This window comes from Brachyistius frenatus, unplaced genomic scaffold (assembly GCF_029030835.1).
Source record: "Brachyistius frenatus isolate BFR_SWC_R1_liver_20210118 unplaced genomic scaffold, ASM2903083v1 Contig_270, whole genome shotgun sequence".
NCBI classification, from domain to species: domain Eukaryota; kingdom Metazoa; phylum Chordata; class Actinopteri; family Embiotocidae; genus Brachyistius; species Brachyistius frenatus.
This window is the reverse complement of record NW_027210869.1, coordinates 356096-379754: the sequence shown is the minus strand read 5'-3', so window position 1 is coordinate 379754 and position 23659 is coordinate 356096. Positions and strand designations below refer to the sequence as shown.

The 23659-nt window shown below is 43.3% G+C and overlaps 1 protein-coding gene across 1 annotated transcript in view; it reads left to right on the top strand.

Moving 5' to 3' along the window:
• Positions 1–23659, top strand: part of foxo3b (forkhead box O3b) — a 42019-nt gene that overhangs the window by 2148 nt on the left and 16212 nt on the right. The gene's annotated exons all lie outside the window — the stretch shown is intronic.

Here is a 23659-nt window from a genome sequence, read left to right as displayed (position 1 = left end):
ATGGTTTCGCTTGTATATTTAGAAGATAACTTTCCATCATGCTACTGTAACCACAGAGGCCTTGCCCTGTTTGCCATTTGTTATGTAAAGCTTGGCAGGGATCTGCCAGTCTCTTGGGTCAGGTAGACAACTGCCAAGGTGGCTGAGCCTGCCATGGGGGAATTACATAACCACTGGGCTGCCCTGAGTTTGGGCGAGCTGTTAATGGTAAAGCTTCATTTTAAAGGCATGGCTGTAGTCGCCCAAAAGACATATGGGACCTGTGAAAAAGAGCAAATGAGGAAGGTCAGAGAGCAGAGATTAACACCCATCAGAAGCTGAAAGACCAGTCCCACGGGGTGTGGAGCCTATAGGCCATATTTTGTCAGAGCTTCTCAAATTTTGTTATGTGATATGTTTCAGCGAACAGCAAAGAAGGAGGCTGTGTGCGTAGCCTCACTAAGTCAAGGCCAGGTTCGCCGTCACCACGCAGGGTTGTTACCCCTGGAATTTCGGGCATGAGGGCCATGCTGTCAGAGGTTTAGTGTTACACATGGCCTGTTGGTAAATCTTAACTTTATTAAATTCTTTAGTTTTCTTATAAAACACTATTTTCAGTACGGACCCAAGTTGTTTTTCTTTCAAACACTGACCTGTGACACCACAGTATCACAAATGAGGTTAAATGAAGTTCACTAACGGAGACCTTTCTTCAGGTTTATACAGCTCCAAAGTGATGAGCAGGCTTCTCAGTCTGAATATGTCACAAGCTGCTGTTAGCTTTTAGTCAAATAAAAGCCAATGCAACCAAAGACAGACAGCAGAGCCAGGTTTTCAGAGGACTACCTGTGTCCAAGGACTTCTTCCAAGCCCCTTCGCTCTCCATTTCACTCTTTGACTCAAAATATGCGTCTCAAAATAGCACCTGTAAACAAGCACATAGCACTCCGAGTGTGTGTGTGTGTGTGTGTGTGTGTGTGTGTGTGTGTGTGTGTGTGTGTGTGTGTGTGTGTGTGTGTGTGTGTGTGTGTGTGTGTGTGTGTGTGTGTGTGTGTGTGTGTGTCTTTGCATAAACCAAAGATTAGGTGCACCTGTGTGTATTTCTGTGCAAGTACACGTGGGAGTGTATGCTTACATGTGTGCGTTGTGTGTATGTGTGCAGGTTTTCCTGACTGGAGTGAACTTTGTGCTCTAGTATTACTTAACCCTGCTGTAACAGGCCCGCTGCTCTCAATAGCTAGCCATCACGGGCTGAGACCTAGTTATGTCATGCTCTTTTTTAAGGTTAAGACATTTTAACAGCTAACTACATGCAGTAAATGGTACACAGAGTTCTCCAGCTCGTATACGTTTGTATACGTGCACAGACATATGCAGTGCACTTGTCTGGTCATGTTCAGGTTCATCGCTGGGGTTCATGACTGAGTCTCTGCAGTGGTCTCGTAGTTTTACTTATTAGAATCTCTCCATTAGATTACTTAATCTTTATGAGCTTTGGGTTGCAACAAGTTGTGATCAATGTGAGTGTGAGCTCATTTGACATGTAAATTAATCTTAAAGTCCTTTTGTAATTGATGGCTATTTACAGGCGCTTTTCAGCTGAAACCACAAAAGTTAAACACAGCTTTACTCATCTGAGCCCTAACTGCACAACAAACAACAAAAAAACAGGTTCATCGATAAAACAACTGGAACAGACACACACAGTTGTGACCAGGCTACCCTTCACACATCACCCCATCTGATTTTTGTCTGGAGGCGTATGGGAAACAGCTCCTCATATAGGCTCAAAGTGTTGATTCTTTGGAGTTGAAATAATGTGTTGTTCCTATCAGAGCAGGACAAAATGGAAGGGCCTCATGCAACAACACAAAACCATTAGTCCTTTCATTGGTTCATCAGAAAAGAGGGGGGGGGGGAGTTTATCTGGGTGATAAGATCCCAGTGTCATCCATGAATATTACTGCAGGACATGGGGAGTGGCTGGAATTCCAACTTTAACATTGTCTGAGGTCGACATGAGAGGACTGGCTAGTAAGGAAACGCTTATAATACTGAAGAAAATACCAAAAAAGATTCGCTGGGGAAAAAAGGGGGAAGTTGATATGTGTGTGTGTGTGTGTGTGTGTTTGTATTTGTGCGTGTGTGTTGCTCTAAATTGGTGTATTACAAGTGCCCCCTGGCTGTGATTCCCAGTGGAGGGGCTTGAGGGTGTGTTGGGCTAAAGGGACGATAGGTTACGGGAACCCACCTGCTCCGGGCTCCCCTCCAAGTCTGAGCAGTATCACCTCAAGCAGCCAACCTCTGCGTGAGGGAACCCTCAGGTTCTGTTCTAGTTCCATTTCAAATCTATGGACATGTTTTTTCTTGAACCGCCTCAGGAGCTTTATTCTATCAAGATTTAAAATTACTCTATAGGCAAAAGTATGTGGACCCCTGAACATGAAACCCAAATGTGATTGCTGCACATGTCATTTTAAAACCACAGGCATTAATCTGCTGTTATAACAGCTGAAAAAGACTTCTGTCCAGCTTTTGTGACCTAGCTTGTAGGATAGCATTGATGACTGGTAATGTAACTTGCTTGCAGTCGGTGCCAAAGTTCATCATGAAGGTGTTGGCTACGGTTGAGGTCATGGTTTCTCCTCTCCGAACAAGGGGAAACAGTTTTCTTAAAGCTGCTATGATCGAAGATGGTGTGAAAACAATGTGTAACGTGTAATGGGTCGCTTATAGTGATGAATTTTGACCTGAATCTATAGCACCCCCGAGCATTACAGTGCTCGAGATTGAGCTCCTTGCTCAGCTGTCTAATCTTCAAGAATACTGTTTTTCCAGCTGAAAATGATGAGAGCATTCAGCTGGAAAAACAAATCCACCATTAGAGGTGGCTAGAAACGTGACTAATAAGAATGCTAATGATGTGTAAATAAGCAGCTGGTTTTCTGTCAACATTGTGTTCACAACTTCTTTCCAGTGCCTCCACATGTTGAAAAGAATCCGTTATTGCAGGTTTAAAGACTTGGTTGTGTGCATAAGGTATTGTCATGTTGAAACAGGAAGGGGTCTTCCCCAAATTATGCCACAAAAGTAGAGTCACACTATTGTCTAAGATTGGAAAAAAGAAACAAACCAAAAATACACAGACGCATGTGGACTGAGGTGTCCAGATACTTTTGGCCAAGTGGTTATGTCAACAAGTATCTCCATCTGTTCCTTCTTTCTCTCTTCCACCGTCTCACTGTTTGTCCATCTGACTGTGTGAGTATTCCTCACATTTTCTGTCATAATTAGTCAAGACAGCGACACATGCACGGATAGGCAAATTGAAGAGTCTCTTGTGTGTGCTTGTGTGTACAGTATAGACTTGCATCTCTCTTTAGTACAAAATGGCTGTCAAAAGGATGGACAAGAAAGAGCATATTTTGGTTTCTGTCCCTCTTTTTCCCATAATTTTCTGCGTCACTCGCCACCCATGTCACCCTCCACACGATCTGTTCTCCTCAAAGACACTTCTCAATTATTCAGTGCACTTGGGATGAATTCAGATCGCTGAATTAATTTTTAAGAGCCTGTTCTTGGCTAAAGGCTAACCCTCCTTCCAGTTTCTGTCTCTCCTTCATTGCTTGAACTCCTCTTTTATTTTATTTTTTTTGCACTCCACTCCCTTTTCTCGCTCTCTTGCGCCATCCCTCATTATTTTCCTGCCAGGTCCCTCATTTGTCTAGATGTAAAACACTGTGGTGAGCAAAAACAAGTCGTTCCCCTGCAGCTTGCCGCTGCTCCTCTCAAGCACAACTCTTGAAATGTGTTGTAGGCTCTAATGAATGGAGATAAATCGTGGGCCTCTCCTCTTATTACTAAAATTACACATCTTCTTGTGTCCATCGAGGTAACACGGCAGCATTTTTTGAGACACTTGAGACATTGTAGGAGAAATGAATAGTCTTGAAACCTCAGTGTGGCTCAGCTGTGTTTTGCAAAAATGGCAGAAATGGAGACATATTTTGAAAAGACTTTAGAATGGCTCTACATGATGATGATGATGATGATGATGATAGTTGGAGGCAGACAGGTCACAGGATTTATATGTTGTGTGTCTTGTGCACATACAGCAGAAGAGAAACCAGCTGCCTGCACATGCCCAGTCCTTGATAACATCTCAAATACAAACACTTGTGTCTCACCGACTGATTACATGACATGGGGGCTCGGTTTGAGTTGGTATTTTGCCTCATGCACAGGTTGTGTAAATCCTTGCAGGACATAACTGAGTGGCCTGACACTATGGCAAACAGAGCTTTGTACAAAGGGAGGCCACATATCATTTTTACACTTTAATTTTTGAACAGAAATTAACAAACACATAACTAGTGAACTTCAGGAGGAGGTGGTGGGCTGTTTTGTTTCCGTTGGATAGAGCTAAGATCTGTCTCATCGGAATGTGTAAGTCCTACGCTGGTCCACAGCCCAAAACGTAGTTTCAGGTTCAAAAAACCAGCTATGAAATTGTGAGACGCCTTCGTTTCACGTTGGGTTGTCAAAGGAGGAAGTCATATGAGGGACAGTGTACGTGTTGGGAGGAGGTTGGATCAAGCACGGGACTTTCTGCGAAAATATATGCAGATTTATTTTGAGGAACATAAGTGATTAAACTTTTCAGAATGTATTTAACTTATGTAAGTAACAGTGATTTTAACCCAAACATGATCTTTTCCTGAACCTAACCACCTAACTACGTTTTGTGCTGAGGAACAACGTAACTATTACACATTTCGATGTGAGACTAGGTTGGTTTATGTTGGCTTTAGCTACATATTTACCGTAAATGCATCAGAATGGAGTCAATCTTTTTATTTATTTTTGTCAAAAATGCATATCGGCACATCTTTTGTAAGTAATTTTCTGTGATTTTTTTTTTTTTCACAGCTTGCACGCTAACAAATCATAGGTGGAAATTTCCCCGAAGATTAACTTTAAGTTATTTGTTGTTGTATAGCTTGGAGAACTATCGTGTTTCAGTATCTTTCCTGAGCCTGTTGAATCACCAACATTTCTGATCCTGCTGTCAAGGCCCGCTTACACTATAAAACATTTGCTCAGCAGTTTAGTCAACATCAGATTAAACTGATCTTTTCCAACTGTTGGTGCGTGAAACTGGTGTTCCAGCCAGATAACTGCAGCAAAGAGCACAGCTGAAGTTGCAAAAAAATCATCAAGAGCTGGTGAATAAAAATAGTAGGAGCATTGCATTGACAGATTTTCCCCAGAAAAACACACCAAGATGGCGATATACAAGAAGTACAGATGTCAAACATGCAATATTCAGCTCGGTATGGTAGAAAAGTGGTCTGTCTGGTTAGAGACTAGTTTTTAACTTTAAGGTCCAGGGTTAAATGTCCTATAGTGTCCTTGAGAAGATGTCATTGCATTCCTCCCTGCTGCAGGTTTACCTCCTGTTTTGTTGTTGACCCTGACCTTTGACCTCCCCACAGAAAGATTAAACAAAGAACAGTTTTCTAGCTCAGAGTCAATAAATTACACGGAGCAGAAAAGCTATAGTTATGCAGGACTGGAAAATCGTGCTCTGGGCACGTAGCTCCAAGACATACTGTCTGTTTGGCTCCGCAAAAATAAATAAGACACATAGGAAACCAGCAATTACACATCCCCCCCCCCCCCCCCCATCTCGCTCAGCCCAGTTTGCTCTGTCTAAATAAGCTAACTAGCAGCTGGCCCGAGATACATATTTACTGTACAGATGTGAAAGTGGCATCAAACTTTTGATTTGTCTCTGGACAGAAGAGGTGATAAGATCATTTCCCTAAAAGATGTCTTTAAGTAATTTGTGTGGACCGAGATGTCCACATACCAGATAGCAATGTGTAAACCCTAATGTGTCTGTTGTGATTGAAAATATGACAAAAACATCCCCATCAACCTGTGTTCATATGTGTGCATACATCTGTGTGTGTGTTTGGGCGGGGGGGGGGGGGTTACTTATGTGTTTCCTTGGCAACAGATAACTTGTCAACCAGGTGGGGGGATGAGTTGCAGTTTGGGTGACAGCTGATAACAGAGTAACTCAGTGAACATGTCTGCCTTTGCTTTTACATACATTCTCACACACGCACACGTACACGTACACACACACGCACGCACACACGCACACACACACATGCACGCACACGCACACGTACACGCACAGAGAGCCCGCCTGCACATACCTCCCATTCTGGCCTTGCCTCTCAGTCTCTCTGATAACCACATTGCTGAAATGGGCCCCTTGCCTCGCTGCCTCTCCCTCCTCTGTAATCGACTCCTTTCACCACACACACTCGGCAACACACACCCTCTCCGCGCGTGTGTTGCCGAGCCATATTTTTTTTATCTGCGGTATCTTGTTCATAACTTTTTTTTTTTAGAGGCAGAAGTTTACAATTATAAGCAGTGCATTGTGTTTTGTGTGGGTGGAGGTGCAAGTAAAGAACAGATTAACTCCGTCTGTACTCCCTGTCGTCACCTGCACTCTGTCAACAGTCATCTGACTGGTTTATTTGACGGTAATATCTCTGAATTTGACTCACTGTTGTGACTCTGGGCTTTTAAACTTTAATTTGTTTTCTTCTGAGGCTGTCTCTTTCAATTACACCACCCCGCAGTCTGCACAGGACGGACTGAGCTACTGTTCCTGATTAACATTTAATTGACTACAATGAAGCTTTCTGTGTCAGAATCAGAAGAAGAAACAAAAATCACTCTCACAAGTCTTTTCTTTGTTGCTCTCGCTCACGTTTTAAGACCAAGATGATCTGCTTTCCCTGTCATGCACCCTCTCCATGTCTCACCTCTCCTTCCACTCATACCCCACTTTCTCAGTCAGGGTTAGTCCAGATTGATGAAAGGCAGATTAAACCAGGATTATGATAGAATAAATGTTTTGGAAGCCGCAGTCGCAGCTAAATTCAGCTAACCCACCTCTGTCTGTCTGTCTGTGCACAAACATGTATCATGTGTTCGCAGATGCGTGAGTAACAGAATTAGACACTTCTCATAAGTGATTATGATGAGCCCTCGGTGTGTGATATATTGCGTCAGCGTCCTTGTCACGGATGGCTGTTATTGAGAAGTATTTTTAATGACCGCAGGAGGAAATACTTCAGGTAATTTCCATTGTGAAACCACTATATTGATTAAGGAACATGAAAACAGGAACATCAAAAAAGTTGTTTGAAAACGTCGACGGTTCGTAATATTTTGGCTGATCAGTTTATCATTTTTCCTTTATGTAAGAGCACAGTGGAGAAACCTCCTGTTTAATCACTGGAAAATCCAAGAAGTATCACCCAGTGCTTAACATGCAGTGCATGAAATGTAGTTTCTTAAAAATCACCAATAATTTCACAAAAATAAACAAGGAATTTAGGGCTGGAACATAGAAATTATATACTTTATTACTTAATCAAGTAATTATTTATGTAATTTACTACTTGCAGCTTGTCATTGGTATGGATTTTCTGCTTTTCTTTATCTTTGTATGTTAGTAAAATGTTATCTTTGAACTTTGGTTAGTCGCACTAAACAAGCAATGTAATTACATACACATTTTGTTCCACCATTTTCTACTATTTTATAAATCAGATGATTTAACTATTAATTAAGTCAATAATCTGCGGATTAACCGATAAAACTCTCGTGCAAAACGAACAAAGTATTCTAATATTTCCCTGGCCGCGGTGCAGTTTTATATGCTCTGCAGACCCAGAATTACGAGGAGAAGCTCTTCAAGCACAGAGACGGCACTCCCAGATTTGATAAGCAAAGACTTGAGAGTGCCATCAAACAGCCGTCCTGCCAGCCACCTGTTCAACCCACAGGCTTTCTATGCGGACACACAGGATTCTCTTGTCTCTGTGAAATCCTATAGGTCAGAGTCACACATGTGAAGCGTGTTGGTTTCTGGTATGATTTACACAGCTTGAGATGTGTTGCCGTACACATGCTGGGCTCCAGTGTTCCACGTCCTCCATGCATCATTAAAATGAGGGAATGGTGCTTTCAGTTTTTTCTGGCACATCTGATAACAGTTCGCATAATGTCCCTGCAGTGATTTCACCCCTTCATGTGTGTGTATGTGTGTTTTGGGCTGACGGGGCCTGCTGGCATAAGAGTACTCACGTTAGGGGTACCTCGCACGTGAGCGTCTTAGGACTAATCCCACTCTTCATGAAGTCACAACTATGGGTCCGACACACTGTGTGTGTGTGTGTGTGTGTGTGTGTGTGTGTGTGTGTGTGTGTGTGTGTGTGTGTGTGTGTGTGTGTGTGTGTGTGTGTGTGTGTGTGTGTGTGTGTGTTACTGTGGTATGAAGGCAAGCCATTGTTGAGCCTGCTTTTACCACTGACAGAGAGAAATGAGGCTGATGGCTGCAGCTGAGCTTACATCAAAGAGTGTGTGCCTCCATGTGTGCGCTTCTCTAAATATGTGCATCTGAACACGTTTGAACATTTCACACAAACACAAAGTAGAAAAATTCCTTCGGTCGGTCTCACGCAATTTATGTTTTTCACAAGTATCAAATGTCAGAGCTCGCATGAGAGGCTAACTGTGAGGGTACAGAGAAACACGCAAGGGGTACAATTTCAATTAGACTTTTCTTTTCTTTTCTTTTTTTAAAGCTGGGATCCATCTGTTCTGAGGCTACACAAGTTAAAAACTGAATCTGTGATCTGTTGCATCCACTCCTCATTTCTCATCTGTTGGTTTGGTCAGTTTTCATACCCTGTTCTGGGGTTTTCCCTTAATATCAGTCTTAACTGGACTTTTCTGTTCATGTTACTGTGAGGAGGACATTTGTGTTTCTGACTGAAATGAAATTACTGGAAATTTTCATCTTAAATGTGGTGCATTCATTCATATTACTGTGAGAATGGATTAGAATGACTATTTTCCAACACTTTGGTTCATGACCAGATACCTTCAAAACTAAAGCTTCAGCTCTACTTTGTGTTCAGTGCTTCAGAAAAGTGTACTATGCTAACTGTTGAACATGTCAGCATGCCATGAGCCTTAATTACGTGATCCCTCTACTCCACCCTCAGAACGGATTTTCTTTACGTCACCATACTCGTATCTTTAACTTATGAGAAGATGAGTCAATAAATGACTTTCCATCAGTCCAAGAACTTCCAGTTTTTCTGCCTCTTGTCATCTCAGAGTGAAGAAAGTAGGCCGAGTCACAACCCAGATTCGGAGGTCGCTGTGGATCCGAGGAGCTTGGCTCCTTCCTTTTTTATTTCTTCCCTCCTCTCATCTTATCTGTTATCGTTTATGAGGCCTAGGTAAACCTCTGTGTTTGCACACCTGGGTTTTATAAGGAAGCGTGAGGGGAGGGGGGGGAGTTGATAAGGGTCAGCAGATACGCCTATAGAACGAGGCAGCAGCAGATATGGGTCGATCTAATAAGCATCCACCTACATGCTGACAGAGCACCAACTGACTTGACCTCCAGCCAAATCATTTTCTTGTAAGTTTGTTTGATTGGGGAACAATTCAGAGCTGAAGAGCTGACAGAAGAATCTCGCAAATGAATTCAGCTCTTTCAAGGCTGAGGGGGAAACTGTGGGGTTTGTGAAATTGGAGGTCAGGGTTGTGGGCATGGAAACGTGTACCTTAAGCTGACGAAGGGAAAGGTCAAAACCTGACTGCTGGCCCAGTGACCCAGAGAGGAAGGTTACTGTGCCTCTCACTCACACACCTACAGTCTCAGTTTGACTCTGGGCAGCTAGTGAGCTGTTAGCAATGAGACTCTTCCACCTTCTCCCACATATTCTGCTCTGCTGAAATTCAACTTGACAGTGTTGCATTTGATGCAGAGGTCTAAAACATAGATGTTAAACTGAGGATATGAGACCAGCGTTACGAGGTCAGATCTCTGAGCCAGACGGGTGTATATAAGAAAAAAAAAAAAAATGTAAAGCTCAAAGCCGCTGTGGAAATGTCCTTCAGCAGGGCAACAAACTATGCTCAGGTTTTTGTCCTTGTGCTCTGTGGGAACTTGAATGGGGTCATGAACCCCTGTTATTAAAGCCCAGTGAAACTCACTGTACTGTGAGGGACAGGCTGCTCGTGCCCACAAACTTAAAACGTATGCAGACACCTAATGGAGTATGAACGTAACCCGATGCACATCTGCTGTCCACGTCTGTTTCTGTACTATACTCCCCCCTTAAGACACAGATTTACTTGAGTGACCACTAGTTTTCTGGATGTGGGATTCTGGTAACCGTGCACATGATTGTAGGAGAACCATGCTTTTCTGTGCAAAGGGCAAAAAGGCATTCACTGCTTTAAAAAAAAAAAAAAAAAAAAAAAATCACTGCCGACTCCTCACACTGACCCAGGAAAGCCGGGTGTGTATTCTTTAGCCAATAACATTGAAAGGAGGATGATTTATGAATACTTAGAAGACTGTGTTGCAACTATTGGCGAGCGCATGGTGTTGTAGATTTCTGTCTTTGCGTATCTTTGTTTTGCTCTCGATCTCCATCCCTCACCACGTGCCATGCTTTTTTTCATCTGATGCGGGTAGCCGGGCAGAGAGAATGCCCATCTGTGTGTGTGTGTGTGTGTGTGTGTGTGTGTGTGTGTGTGTGTGTGTGTGTGTGTGTGTGTGTGTGTGTGTGTGTGTGTGTGTGTGTGTGTGTGTGTGTTTCATTGCTTATGGGGGCATGAAATTGCTCCAAAGCCCTAAGGCACATTGGGCACCGCTCTACCCAGACAGAGTCTTCCTCTCTGTTTTTACACACTCTCTCCCTCAGCCCTTCCTTCGCCTTCACCCTGTGTGGCAGTGTGTTTGGAGGCATTATGGGCGCATGTGTCCGTGATTCCTCTCTACTTGTAGATCGTCCCTCTCTTCCCACGGCGACCTTCATCCCCAACCAGCAAGCCATCTGCCTGTCAATCACTCAGTCCCTTGGTGTTGCAGAGGAGAGTTACCAATACTCAGAGACAATGACCTCAAGACCTGGAGGGTCTCAAAATGGCTCAATAGCAAGGACAGAATCCAGACATGCACACTTGGAGGGAAACAAGCATGCACTAGTGGACACGCATTATATGCATACACGCACACATAAAAACTGGAGCAATACACACTGCAAGTAGCCCACAGTGTTGTGCATATTTCTTATTTCCATGTTCTGCTCCAGGCATTTGAATGCGTAGGAGCCCTGATATAGTAAAGGCTTTGTGCTCAATAGAAATATGTGTGTGTGTGTGTGTGTGTGTGTGTGTGTGTGTGTGTGTGTGTGTGTGTGTGTGTGTGTGTGTGTGTGTGTGTGTGTGTGTGTGTGACTGTATTCAGAGGGGGCTGGGCTCGTGCAGGGGAAAGCCCTGACCTCAGCTGTTGTTGTACATTTAGCCTCAGAGAGATCCTCACTTTCCCTACACACACACACACACACACACACACACACACACACACACACACACACACACACACACACACACACACACACACACACACACACACACACACACACTTTACTTTCTGGAAGGAAGCCTTCAGGTCACTGTGACGAGTAAAGACTCGAAGCAAAAGAGAGCAAAAGTTGAGAAGAGAGTGGGCCCCTCGCCTTCTGCTTTCCACCTCCTCCATCTCCCTCCTCTTCTCCAGTCATGCCCTTAACATATTGGTGGTGGTGGGGGATGGGTACATACACTGTTGGAAATCATGATCTGGCTGGAGTTAAGCGAGCAAGATAGTATGTGCAGTCCCACCCTGTCACACTATTACTATCTATGTAGGAGACGCTACACCCCATCGGCAACTGCAACCAAAGATAATTAAAGGGATACATGAAATACCTCGTTTTGAAAAACAACTGTTGATATAGTTTTCATCTCTGGAACTATTTTGTCTTTTAATAGTGTATTCCTTCTTAATCCTCATGGTAAATGAACAAGCTTTACAAGAGGGCAGAAAACACGATTTATTAAAATTATGCATGGTAAATATGAAAAATATTCGGCAATCCCTCTGGATTAAAGCATCAGTGCTCTGTTAACTTAAGTTGCATCTTTAACAGCCAGAGGGAAGATCCTTTACGGAAGAAGCAAAGCGACCGACTCTTCCAGTAATACGAGCTTCACTGGAACAGATTGCATGGCAGCGAAAAGGTGTCTTTAATTTTGAGCAGTGTCTCTACCCTTTTGTTTTATCACTGTCAATATTACAGCACTATCCAGATAGAAGTCTGTCACATTCTTTGGTGTTTGTCAAAATGCATTGTGGGAAATGTGAGAAAAATGAACTCAAGAAGTCGGTGAAGCAGGCTGAGGAAAAAGTGCCAAAATAGCAAAAAGGAAAATCATAGTGCATCTAAGGATTAAATAAAAAAAATACTAACTTATAATGACAATGCTAGTTAAGTGCATTATGCTAGATTATAATATGTATATCATTGATACCCAGGCGATTGCGTCGAGTTGGAGATTGCAAATTCGAAAAAGTTACATAAAATGTGAGACGACATCCACCCAACGTTGCACCTGCAGACAGGTGTGGGGTGAGTGGGTTGCAGGCGAACACTATAGCATGCCCCGGTATGGTCCCACGCCCTGGTCTCCCCATGTGGAAGTATAATCATCTCAGACCCCCTCAATCTGGAGAGAGCTTAGTGAGTTGAGTGCAGCTCTCTCTATCTCGCGCTCTTTTTTTTTTCTCCCAAGTTTCTCGGGTCGATATTGGTCAAGAATCCATTTTCATATGACCACTCCAGTCAATATGTGCATTATTCATGAAGACCCATCACCCCTGATAGGCTCAGCTGTCCACTGAAAAAGAGGGAGGCCCATAATCCATTTCCAGAGTGTTGGCTCAGTTGCGGGAGCTGAATAAGCCTCCATCTCTTCAAATATGGGTTAGTGTGCCTCACGGTGCCTCAACGCTGCCCCCGCTTTCACCTTCAGTTTGCTTTTTCCTGCTTTTTTCTTTTTATTGTCTCTTTTCCTTCCTTGCCTTTATTTTTTGCCACCACAGCAAAACACCACCAAATAGAATAGAATAGCACAGAACATAGCCTAAATGCTTATGTAAGCTTTTCTCTGAGAGCTTGTGGTTAGTTGGCTGCCGGTTGAACTTTCCATTTTGCACACTGCCAGGGATGCCCTCATGCTCTCTGCGGTGGCATCATGCTGTCAAAGTGTGTGTGTGTGTGTGTAAGGGCATGTCAAGTGTAATTCAGTGTGTACGTGTGGCTAGCAGCTATCTCACTATCTCTGTTTTGAGGCTTCCCTTCAATGAGCTCAGTGCTTCTGTTGTGAGTCAGTTAGCAGACGTCTACACTGAATCTTGTGCACTCATATTGATTATGTTATCTGGCACGAGTCCACATACATGCGAAATGTTTTCTCTTGCATTTAGGACAATAACGGTTCATTGCATTGGTGTTGCATCAAATTCACAAACCCTCAAAAGGTTGAGGAATTCAGCATTTTTATGCCTCCAGTTTCACAACAGCCGGAGCCACAGGCATTATGTTTTCGGTTTGACCGGATGCGCACAAACCCGTCCAGCCGTCTCGTGAATACGATGTCTCGGGAACGCCTCAAAGGAATATCCTCAAATTAGACACAAACGTTAACTTTGACTCGCAGCTGAACTGATTAAAATTTCAGGGTCAAATGTCAAAAGTCACCCAGATTTTACAAAACAATTTTGTGGCCATAACTCGGTAATTCATTCCCTAATTAAAACCAAATTACACACAAATGTCAAACTGGTGAAAAGGTGAGCGTCATCAAAATGTTCTAAAAAAAAAACACTTTTCTGACCATTATTCAACGTCATAACTCAGAAACAGAGGGGGGGGGGGATTTTGACCATATTTCACATTAGGTTGGATATTGAATAGCTGACTATAATCTTAGGTGTCGTCTTAAAACTGTACTAATTGTGTAGATCTTCTGATGCTGTGCTGTTTGTGAAGCGTTGACTACTATAATGGATAAAACCTTTTGTTCTATCAGCTTTAAAGGCCAAATTCCTTCAAAATATTCCCTCCATATTGCTATTTTGTGGGTCTGAATAAACCACCGCGAGGCAGTAATTCTAGTTAACATTTAATTACCGAGTTTGACTGAATTTCATACAAGTCAAGCAGTAAAATTCAAGGTTTTTGGAAAAATGCTTAAAAAAAAAAAAAATCTGCCACTTTTGATAATTTTTGAAGTTTCAGTGATGATTTTAGAGCAAGGAGGTGCAGCACAGACCTGGAGGCTCAGAAAAGACTAGACCAGGACCAGGAAAGGAGCAAGGACAAATATGGGGCACTAATCCACTCTTTAGCATTAGCCAGTATTAGCCTTCATCTGTCTGCGGTCATACCACCATAAGACACTGAGGCTGAGAGCAAACAAGGAAGGAAGGAAGGAAGGAAGGAAGGAAGAACCTTTTTTTTTCTTTTTTTTCTTGTTCGTGCCTCATTTGCCTTTACTCTTTGCTTTTCTAATTTTTCCTCCTTCAGCTTCATCCTCTCCCCTTTTGCGTGTCTTTATTTTGCTCATTTTTACTCTCTCATCAGTGGAGCTCACCCTTCCTCTCTCGTCTCCCTCATTCTCTCTGTATGATTACTGAAAACTGGATGGAGACAGCGCAAGAGCTCTGCGAAGAGTGGCCGATGCCATTGGCTGGCTGGCACTCCACCCCCACTCGTGATTGGCCGCAGGCCTCGACGTAGGATTCAATCAGCTGGGTGGAAGTGTATGTAGGTCAGTGTGTAGTGATGTGAGCCTGCTCCCCTCCTCCACCACCTCGGTTTGGTTTGGTGAACCGGCTGTTGTGTTAATTGGCCGCGTTCCAAATCTCAAACAGAGACTGGAGGCGAGAGAGGAAAAGGGGGAATAAAGCAGGGAGGTTAAAAGAGGAAGGGGAGTTGAAGATGCGAGGAGAAGGAAGGAGGAGGGCAAAGGAGCGTAGGTGGGGGAAGGGGATGATTTAACATGGGGTACCCTGTTGCACTCAACAGTGCAATAGTACAGTGTGTTAGTCAGTCAAACACAAACACAAGAGCTCTCCAAACAGACAACCCTCGGCGAATACAGCGGCGCAGCGTATTTATTTTCTCTCTGTTTAAATGTTGGAAGAGATGGAGTTGAGGGACAGGAAGAGTACCATGAGTAAAACTCATGAAAGAAGACAGATTGGCGCATTGAATTGATTTTCTACCACTTCAAAAACCCCTTCAGGCATTTATTACCCAACTGGCTCTTCACCCAGATCACAGGGCATCTCCGCAGTGTCGTGGTCTACAAACGACTCAGACAGAGGATTGCTTGGTTATCTAATCTGCTGGGTTGTGACTTTGCAGACACAGTAAACCCATTCATATGCACAGCTATCCTGCCACAGCTATCCTGCCACAGCTATCCTGCCACAGCTACCCCACACGTCCTCATTTTACAGCTTTTAAAGAGAGCGCGCTGCCCAAAGAGAAGAGAGGCCTGCTCCTCTCTACACCGGTGAATAATTCACACTAACCCAAATTCTCCTACAGTGTTTACTCTACCCCTAAGAAACCACACACACACACACACACACACACACACACACACACACACACACACACACACACACACACACACACACACACACACACACACATACCCCGTAAGTGGTGCTCCCAAGGCGTTGCCCATAGTAGACTAACCCAGACAAGCAGACTGTGAAAAGCAGACAAAATAAAGTATTGTACACTTCACTTTACTACTCCCTCTGCACCCATGTCTGTCTGCATACTTCACATTAAAAGCACCCTGCAGCCGTTTGTGTTCTCTGCAGCCCTGCCTCTTCATGTCTGTCTGTCTGTCTGTATCTGTACATCTCACCCTTTATACACCCGCCTGTATTATTTTGAATTAGGAACCCACCGTTTGGTACAGTAGAGCTCATTGCATTATAGATGTAGCACACAAGGTTCATTCCTGCCCCTCTGGCTTTCTTTTATTTCCTTATTTAAATCTCATCTCTGTCTTTCAGTCTTCTCACCCTGCCCTATCTTGGTGGCAACCACACACACACACACACACACACACACACACACACACACACACACACACACACACACACACACACACACACACACACACACACAGGCTGACTTTAGCCTGACTTTACCCTCTTAGTCAGCCAGCCACTGACCCACTTAGTGCAGAATAGCGCACCAGACAGCAGGCTTTTTACTCCAGGGCACTCTGGGAAAACTAAGCTAAAAACAATAAAAGATGCATACACACACACACACACACACACTGTATGTAGTAGACAGGCTTACTCTGGTCATGCAGACCACAAACGACACAGTTTGCTTTGGTGCTATCAAGTCGTCACATACAGGTTGGTCCAGTGCTGACATCACTGGACCCGTGAATACATCTGGGAAAATGTACAGTCTCGTGTATCTTTCAGGACATTCGCCAAATATACGCTAATCTCTAGTCACTGCAATGTGCCCTCTGAAAATATGCCTATTAGCTGTCTTGCTGCGAACTAGATAAAGAGATTGAGACCACTCGTACGTCTGTCCACTTAATATGAAACTGGAGACTGCAGCTGGTTGGCTGAGTTTAGCATTAAGACTATAACTGAAGGAAACAGCTCGCCTGGCTCAGTACAAATCTGACAACCTCTCACCTACAGTCACCAATTTGTGTACAGTAAATAACAATCTAAATATTATTATTTTTATTAAACAAACAAGATACAGATATATAGATATTAATGAATTTTAGTGCTTCTACCAGGTTTGATTTTGATCCCTTTTAATAAAGCCAATCTAACTTCTTCCCTCTCTTTCTGGCTAACTGATAATTGCTAAAATGTCATAACATGGCTATAATTTCTCGCCTCTCGATTGGGCGTCAATAATATAGATTAAATAGGGCAGTGTGTGCATAACACACACAGAAACACACACAGAAACACACACACACACCCCACAAAGCATGCAATAGTGCAGACACACCTTGAAACTTAAACATGCAGCTTCATCGAAGATATACACCAAACACGACAGAATATTTGATCAGACAGCAAGACGCATACGCAGGATACAAGCCATAAATGACCGTTTAAATGTGACTGTTTAATTTTGTTTTAAATGATGACACAGCGATACAGCAATAGCCCGTTCTGCTCTTTCTTCCTCCTCGATCTTGTGATGCGGCAAGCGAGCACCAGACCGGCGAGCAAATGTAACACTTCCCTTTTTCTCTGGTTATTTCTGAGTTTGAGGCTGGCGGCTGCACGTGCCACCTAAAAGTGACCGGTGCAAGGTCAGCATGTGAGTTCAGAGGGGTAAAAGTCACAAGTTGCGTTTTTATTCTGACATTATTCAGATACCTGAAACCACTTTTCTTTTTTTTTTTTTAATGCTGTCTTTCCCATCATTGCGTTTTTCCTGAATTACTTTTTGTCCAGACACCTTTTCCACTTTCTTTCTTTGTCGTACTACCTTGCAGACTTGCTGTCTGAAATGTGAACTTGTCGCATGACTAGCATTCATGAGCGAGCCTTTCATTACTGTGTGCATGTTTGCATTTGGGTCAAAGCATTGTCAATCAGCATTGAGGTGATGTTTGTCAGAGGAGTCCTCCTTGAAGGATTCACTCACTCTTAAGATCAGTGCGAACATATGTGTGCTTTTTTTTTATTGGTGTGTGGAAGCTGCGGTATTGAGCCTCTCGGAAAGAAGCCAGCTCGACTCAAAAGCCTGTCAGCGCTTTCTTTCTCCCTCGTTTTTTTACTCCACTCTTCCTTTCTTCTTTCTTTTTCCCCCCTTTCTGGTTTACAAGGCCTTTGCATACAAGATCCAAAGGATTACCAGACACACCCCTTTCAGAGCCCTATAGCTCCACAGTCACCTCAAGGTGTGTATGTGTGTAAAAGCGAACATTTGAGTAAGAGCATTTGAGATCTCACACTTTCTACCCACTTTACCTCCTCGGAGAAAAGAAAGTGTGGGAGGGAAAACAAAAAAAGAGGTAAAAAGAGAGGAGTTCGGAGGGGTGAGGAGCAGATTGAGTGATAGCTGCTTACCAACACAGACATGGGGGGGAAAGAGGCAGAGAGCCGAGTTTTGGCCCGCAGCCAGCTCGTGCCACCATACAGCTTTTGTGTGGAAAGTTGACTTAGAAAAGACCTTTCAGAGAGGGAAAGAAAAGAGTGGGAGATGACAGAAAAATACAGAAACTGGCAAAGAGAGAACAGCAGAGAGAGGAGAGACGGGACAAAATAGGAGGAAAAATAAACACAAAAAGGAGGACTGTAAGGGAAAGGACAGACAAATAATGAGCGAGGAAATAAATGAGGAATGGGAGGAGGGTTTAAACCAGACCATAGAGACTCATTCATGACTCTGTACAGTATATTAAAGAGATCAGGCCACAGCTACACTGTTCTGCCCATCTAACCCTCCCTCCCTTCTCAGTCCACGCTCCTCCACCCCCACTGCAACTCTGTTTCGCCTCTAAAAGGTCACAGAGAGACTTTAATAACATGCAGGCATGAACTTAGACACACCTTGTAGTTAGGTGAGGTCAGGGGAAATGCACTGATGCCCCCGTGTCATAATTGGGAAATTGTGGGCAGTTTGAATGAGGTGATGACCTGCTTGTGTGATACCATTATTTCCTCTTATGCCATCACATGCATGAAGAAAACAGCGACCAAAAGACAGAAACTGTCCCTATACTGGCTACACATGCACAAACTAGAGAACAGAAGGGGTAGCTGTGCGGTTGCCACCGATCTATTAATAGCAGGGTAATATAAATACAAAGTACAGCATGTGGGGAAAAAGAGCTCAATCAGAGGGAAGGTATGGTGTTGATGCGGTGAGGACATGACACTGCGGTTCAACAGAGGATACTGCTCACCTGACTGTGCTTGGGTCCTCATGGATGTGTACGACATGCCAGTGGCTGTAAGGAAATAGCAGCCTGACCTGTGAGCAGTAGTAAGGGTGCTTGTGTGCGTATTGTCATGTATGAAGCGAAGAAGTGCTAAGCATTGAGCGCCTGACAGAGCTGGGACAAAGAGAAGGATGAAGGAAGGCAGCGGAGGGCCTCTCTATCCCCGCTGAACCCTCCCTGCTCTGGGTAAACCGGGCAGTGCTGAACCCTCCCTGCTCTGGGTAAACCGGGCAGTGCTGAACCCTCCCTGCTCTGGGTAAACCGGGCCGTACTCGTACTCCCAAATAACCCCCCATAGGAAGGGGTTATTTAAGTTCTCCCTCTGCCTCAAAATAAACACGGAGACCTGATAACAACATACAGTCTGCTTGGACTCTGCTAATGAAATTCCACCATGTCACCATGGCATTGAAGTTCACTTCAAGCAGCGAGCACAGAGAGGAGGTGCATGGCATTTGGATCTAGCCAGGCCTCGAAAAATATTCATACCTTTCAGAATACCATGATAAATAGTGAGTGTAATTTGCTTCACTGCTTGTTTTGTAAAAAGAACAGATTGGCTTGCGAGTGTTGATGATTTTATTGGCTGTACATCTTGCGAGGTGGAAGAAAACAAGTTGAAGAGTGGGCGAATGAGAATTTAGAAGGAGTGGAGGGTCCCTTTGGACAAAGATGCATATTTTAAAATTCATCGCAGTCTGGCTCATAACCTTTTCAGCATGTCCTCTCTCTCCCCCAGACTTCCTGTCATTCTCCTCTGTGTACTTTTTAATAAAAACAAAATGCCATTAATGCCTTTAGCTTCACTCTTGCATACCAGAAAGTCTTAATGACGCACAGGCAGATTAAAAACAAAAAAAGGAGGCCGACTTTGTGAAGGTTTTTTGTTGTTGTTGTTTGGAGAAAATGATCTTAAACAGAATAAGTGCTCTATAAACAATCCAAAAACTGCACCTTTCTATTCTTTAACAGGAATAAATAAGAGAGAAAATTTAGTAGAAAAATATCTATGACTCACAAAAGAAGGTGGGCGTCTGTTTTGTGGTTCGGTTCAAATTCAAGTTCTGTGTGAAACAACCACACATACTGTAGATGAAACCAGGGTTTACTTTTGAGTCACTCTGTTTCAGTCAATTCAAGAGATTGAGATTTAATTCTTGATTTAACACTGTGAAGAGCAGTGGCCAAAGAGACAAAGAAGCGCGCACTCACACACACATGCAGTGTACAACAATGGCTAAATTAAGATGAGGAGGACATGCAGGTTTAAGCTGACACAGCAGTGTGGATTTGGCACCATGACCACATCGTAATCATCATCTTCTTTAGCAGTGATTAATAAGCTTAACAGAAGCATGCTTTGCTCACATAAATAGACCTGTGTACACACACACACACACACACACACACACACACACACACACACACACACACACACACACACACACACACACACACACACACACACACACACACACACACGCACGCACACGCTCCCATGTAGTGATGGACGCATGTAATCAGTCATAGTTATATCGGACACACCAACACATGCACTGAAGTGGAAGTGGATTCTGCAGTCATACAACAATAGCTTTGCTTGAGAAACCAGTATTTCAAAGGATCCTTTCAGATCAGTTTTACAGGAAGTGATGCAATAGCAAGAGAAGAGGGGGGGGGCCGTAAAACGGGAGAAGGAAGGGTATACAGGAGGAGACGGTGTGACGAGAGACAGTGGAGATTATTTCTTTGATATTTGTGTTCAACCATGATTTTTGTAACATTCTATAAAAATATGAACGTTTGCTGTTCAAAAGTAGAGAAACATTGTCAGAAATAATCAAGCATTTTACAATACAGTCAAACTCAAGATTAGAGAAGGAGAGCCGAGAATTAAGGCGAGCTGCTGCTCTCTTTCCTTTTGTCACGAAACAGGAAGTCATGTGACTCCTCGGAGGGGCTGAGCCCAGAGGGGCTGAGAAAGAAGCTCACTGTTGCTGGGGGGAAACTCATAGGTGTGTGTTTGTGTAGTTAGCGTGTGTTTTAACAGCCTGTGTGTGTGTGTGTGTGTGTATTCGTCTTTGGATGTTTGCCTTGCAAAGGTTAGGACCTCCACTCGTGTTAAAACACACATAAAATACACACTCAGGACCCAGTAACACTCTGTGAGCACATGTGTCAAAGACCTTCGCTGCCGCCTGGTTCCCTTTCTCCAGCTGCTCAGCTGGTGTGTAGGAGGAAGAGAGCTGACAGGCCTGGGTGTGCTGACATCAGCAGAGAGTGAGGCACACAAACAAACACACAAGTACACGCACATAAATACACACAGGGAGTCAAACAGAAACACTCCATTGCAGAGGTGCTGGGTAGATCAGGTCAGGCAGTTAAACTGACCTACAAACTCGGAGCCTGAGAGAGACAGAAAGAAGGAAAACAAAAAGTCACATTCTCTTCTTAAGTGCTCTCACGGGCTCTAATAGTCCAATATCAAAGCAGCAGGCTCAGAGGTCAAACTGCTATAAATGAAACACAAAGGCAACTCCGTAATGAGTCTGCAGCACAATTTATTATTACAAGTTTAAAAGACCAGCACCTTAGGTTTGTGCTTAAATCTTTAAAATGGTGGTTTATTATAATTTCTATCAGTTATGGTAATATTGTACTCATTAGGGGGGAAGCACAGGCCTCCAGATGATTGTACTGCAAACTAAGCTTATCTGTATTATCTAAACTACTTTATTTGGAGTTTAAACTGAAGGGAAAGAACCAGGAAATCTATTAATAAACTGAGATGAATGTTTGTAATGGGCATTTAGGGTAAAATAAAATTGCTATTTGCTTTTGTTTCCTGTTTGAAATATATCTGGTGAACCTGGGGAGTTTGAAAACCTTCAGACTGTCTGACTGCTGGTGTTTCTTATTGTGTTAGACATCTTTTCACAACTGCTCCCAGATCTCAAACATTATCTTGATGAGTACAACATTATTGTCACAGCTAGGAATGATAACCAAACCAAGAAATATAAAACCCAAACTGTAATAAGCCAGAATTATCCAATAAGTGTGTGTCATGGTACAACATACGGTAAAAATCAGTGCCTGCGGTTTGGTGTGTGTTTGTGTGTGCGTGCGTGCTGTATCTGTTTTTAGCACCATTAGAGTGAAGAACCCTGTGAACACCAGCGCGGCCGCAACACTAATCTGGACCAGATGTGAACTCCCAAAACTCACAAATACGCACGCACGCACGCACACGAACAAGTAACAGCACATCACCAGTTCCAAACAATTGAGCTCAAACTAGATTTGTGCCCTACTGTTTAGTTAGTCAACACAATTATGCGTAATACTATTATCACCCTAATCTGTCTCAATGAGGTCATAGCTCACCTCCGGCAGAGTGAATTGAAGGTTTGAAAGGTTATTAAGCCGCGCATGTCAACAGATAGAAAATTGCCCAAACAGAGTCCTTTTGGTGTGAACTAGATGCAACCCTGAGGCATCAAGCAGGCTGTGTTGTGGCAACATTTGATTAAAGACACGGCACGCCTCAGTGTCGCATTGACACACAGTGGAGCAAACATATGTCAAACAGACCAGTGTATTGATAAATGACATGCTGAAAGGCAGAGAAAGCCAGTGGCAGAGGTCTGTTTGTGTTTTTATCAGTACAAAGTGTCTTGAGGAAAAAAACTGAAGAAAAGTCACTGAAGACTTGAACAAACAGCGAAAAGAGTGAAAGCTGCACTTTGCCCCCTGTTAAAGTTGTGTGTGAGTATTTTGTGTACACTACATCCACAGCCACAGTAAGGCAGCTTGGGGGTAAGGCACCGTATCAGCGGGACACATGCACATGTTGGTGTTACATAACTTGAAGGATATTTTATTGGCACCGATTCCTTTACAACTGCCATTACCAATGACCTCGTGCCTAATATTATCAACTCTACTGCAACAGGCAACTCTGCACGTTGGTGACCCCACATGTCGGCACAAGATAGTTTTTTTTTTAGGGGTAGAACATTTTAGTGGTCCCAAAAAATATGAAAACATACCACGTTTCAGAGCAAAGATTTGAGGAAAGTGAGAAAAAATAAACTTATTTTGTATAATTGAGATACGATTGATAAATGTTACATTTTTCCTATTGATCATCTTGTGACCGGAGAGATTTATCGTTTTGCTTTCTTCTTTTTTTTTGCGTTGGTGAAATCATAATTTTTCACACTTCAGGGATTTAAATGTAAACAGACTCTCTGCGGCTCTACACAGTTACAGAGAGAAGTGCCGTTAATAGAGAAAAATCAAAATAGCATAAATATTTACAACCAAAAACACACAGTCTGAGTTGCAGATACCTTTTTTTTTTCAAAAAAGAATCTGAAGTAGCACAGATCCATAAATCTTTTATAGACCCTCAGTGTAATCTGAATCCAATCTGTGTCCTTACTTCACCTAAAAGGAGCTGTTTTGTTCAGTGTGTAACTCAACCAAGTCCTCTGTGAAAATACAACCATGCACACGGGGCAGAGTGGTGTTAAGGAAGGCAATAAACCTCAGTCAACCCCTCACCCAAGCTGCACACATAAAAACAGCACGTCCTCCTCCCCAACCTCCCTTCCTCCTACTGTCCCTCCACTTCTCTTTCCCCTGACCCGGCCCTCTCTTCTCCTTTCGCTTTTCCTTCCACCGTTGAAATAAATCGTCA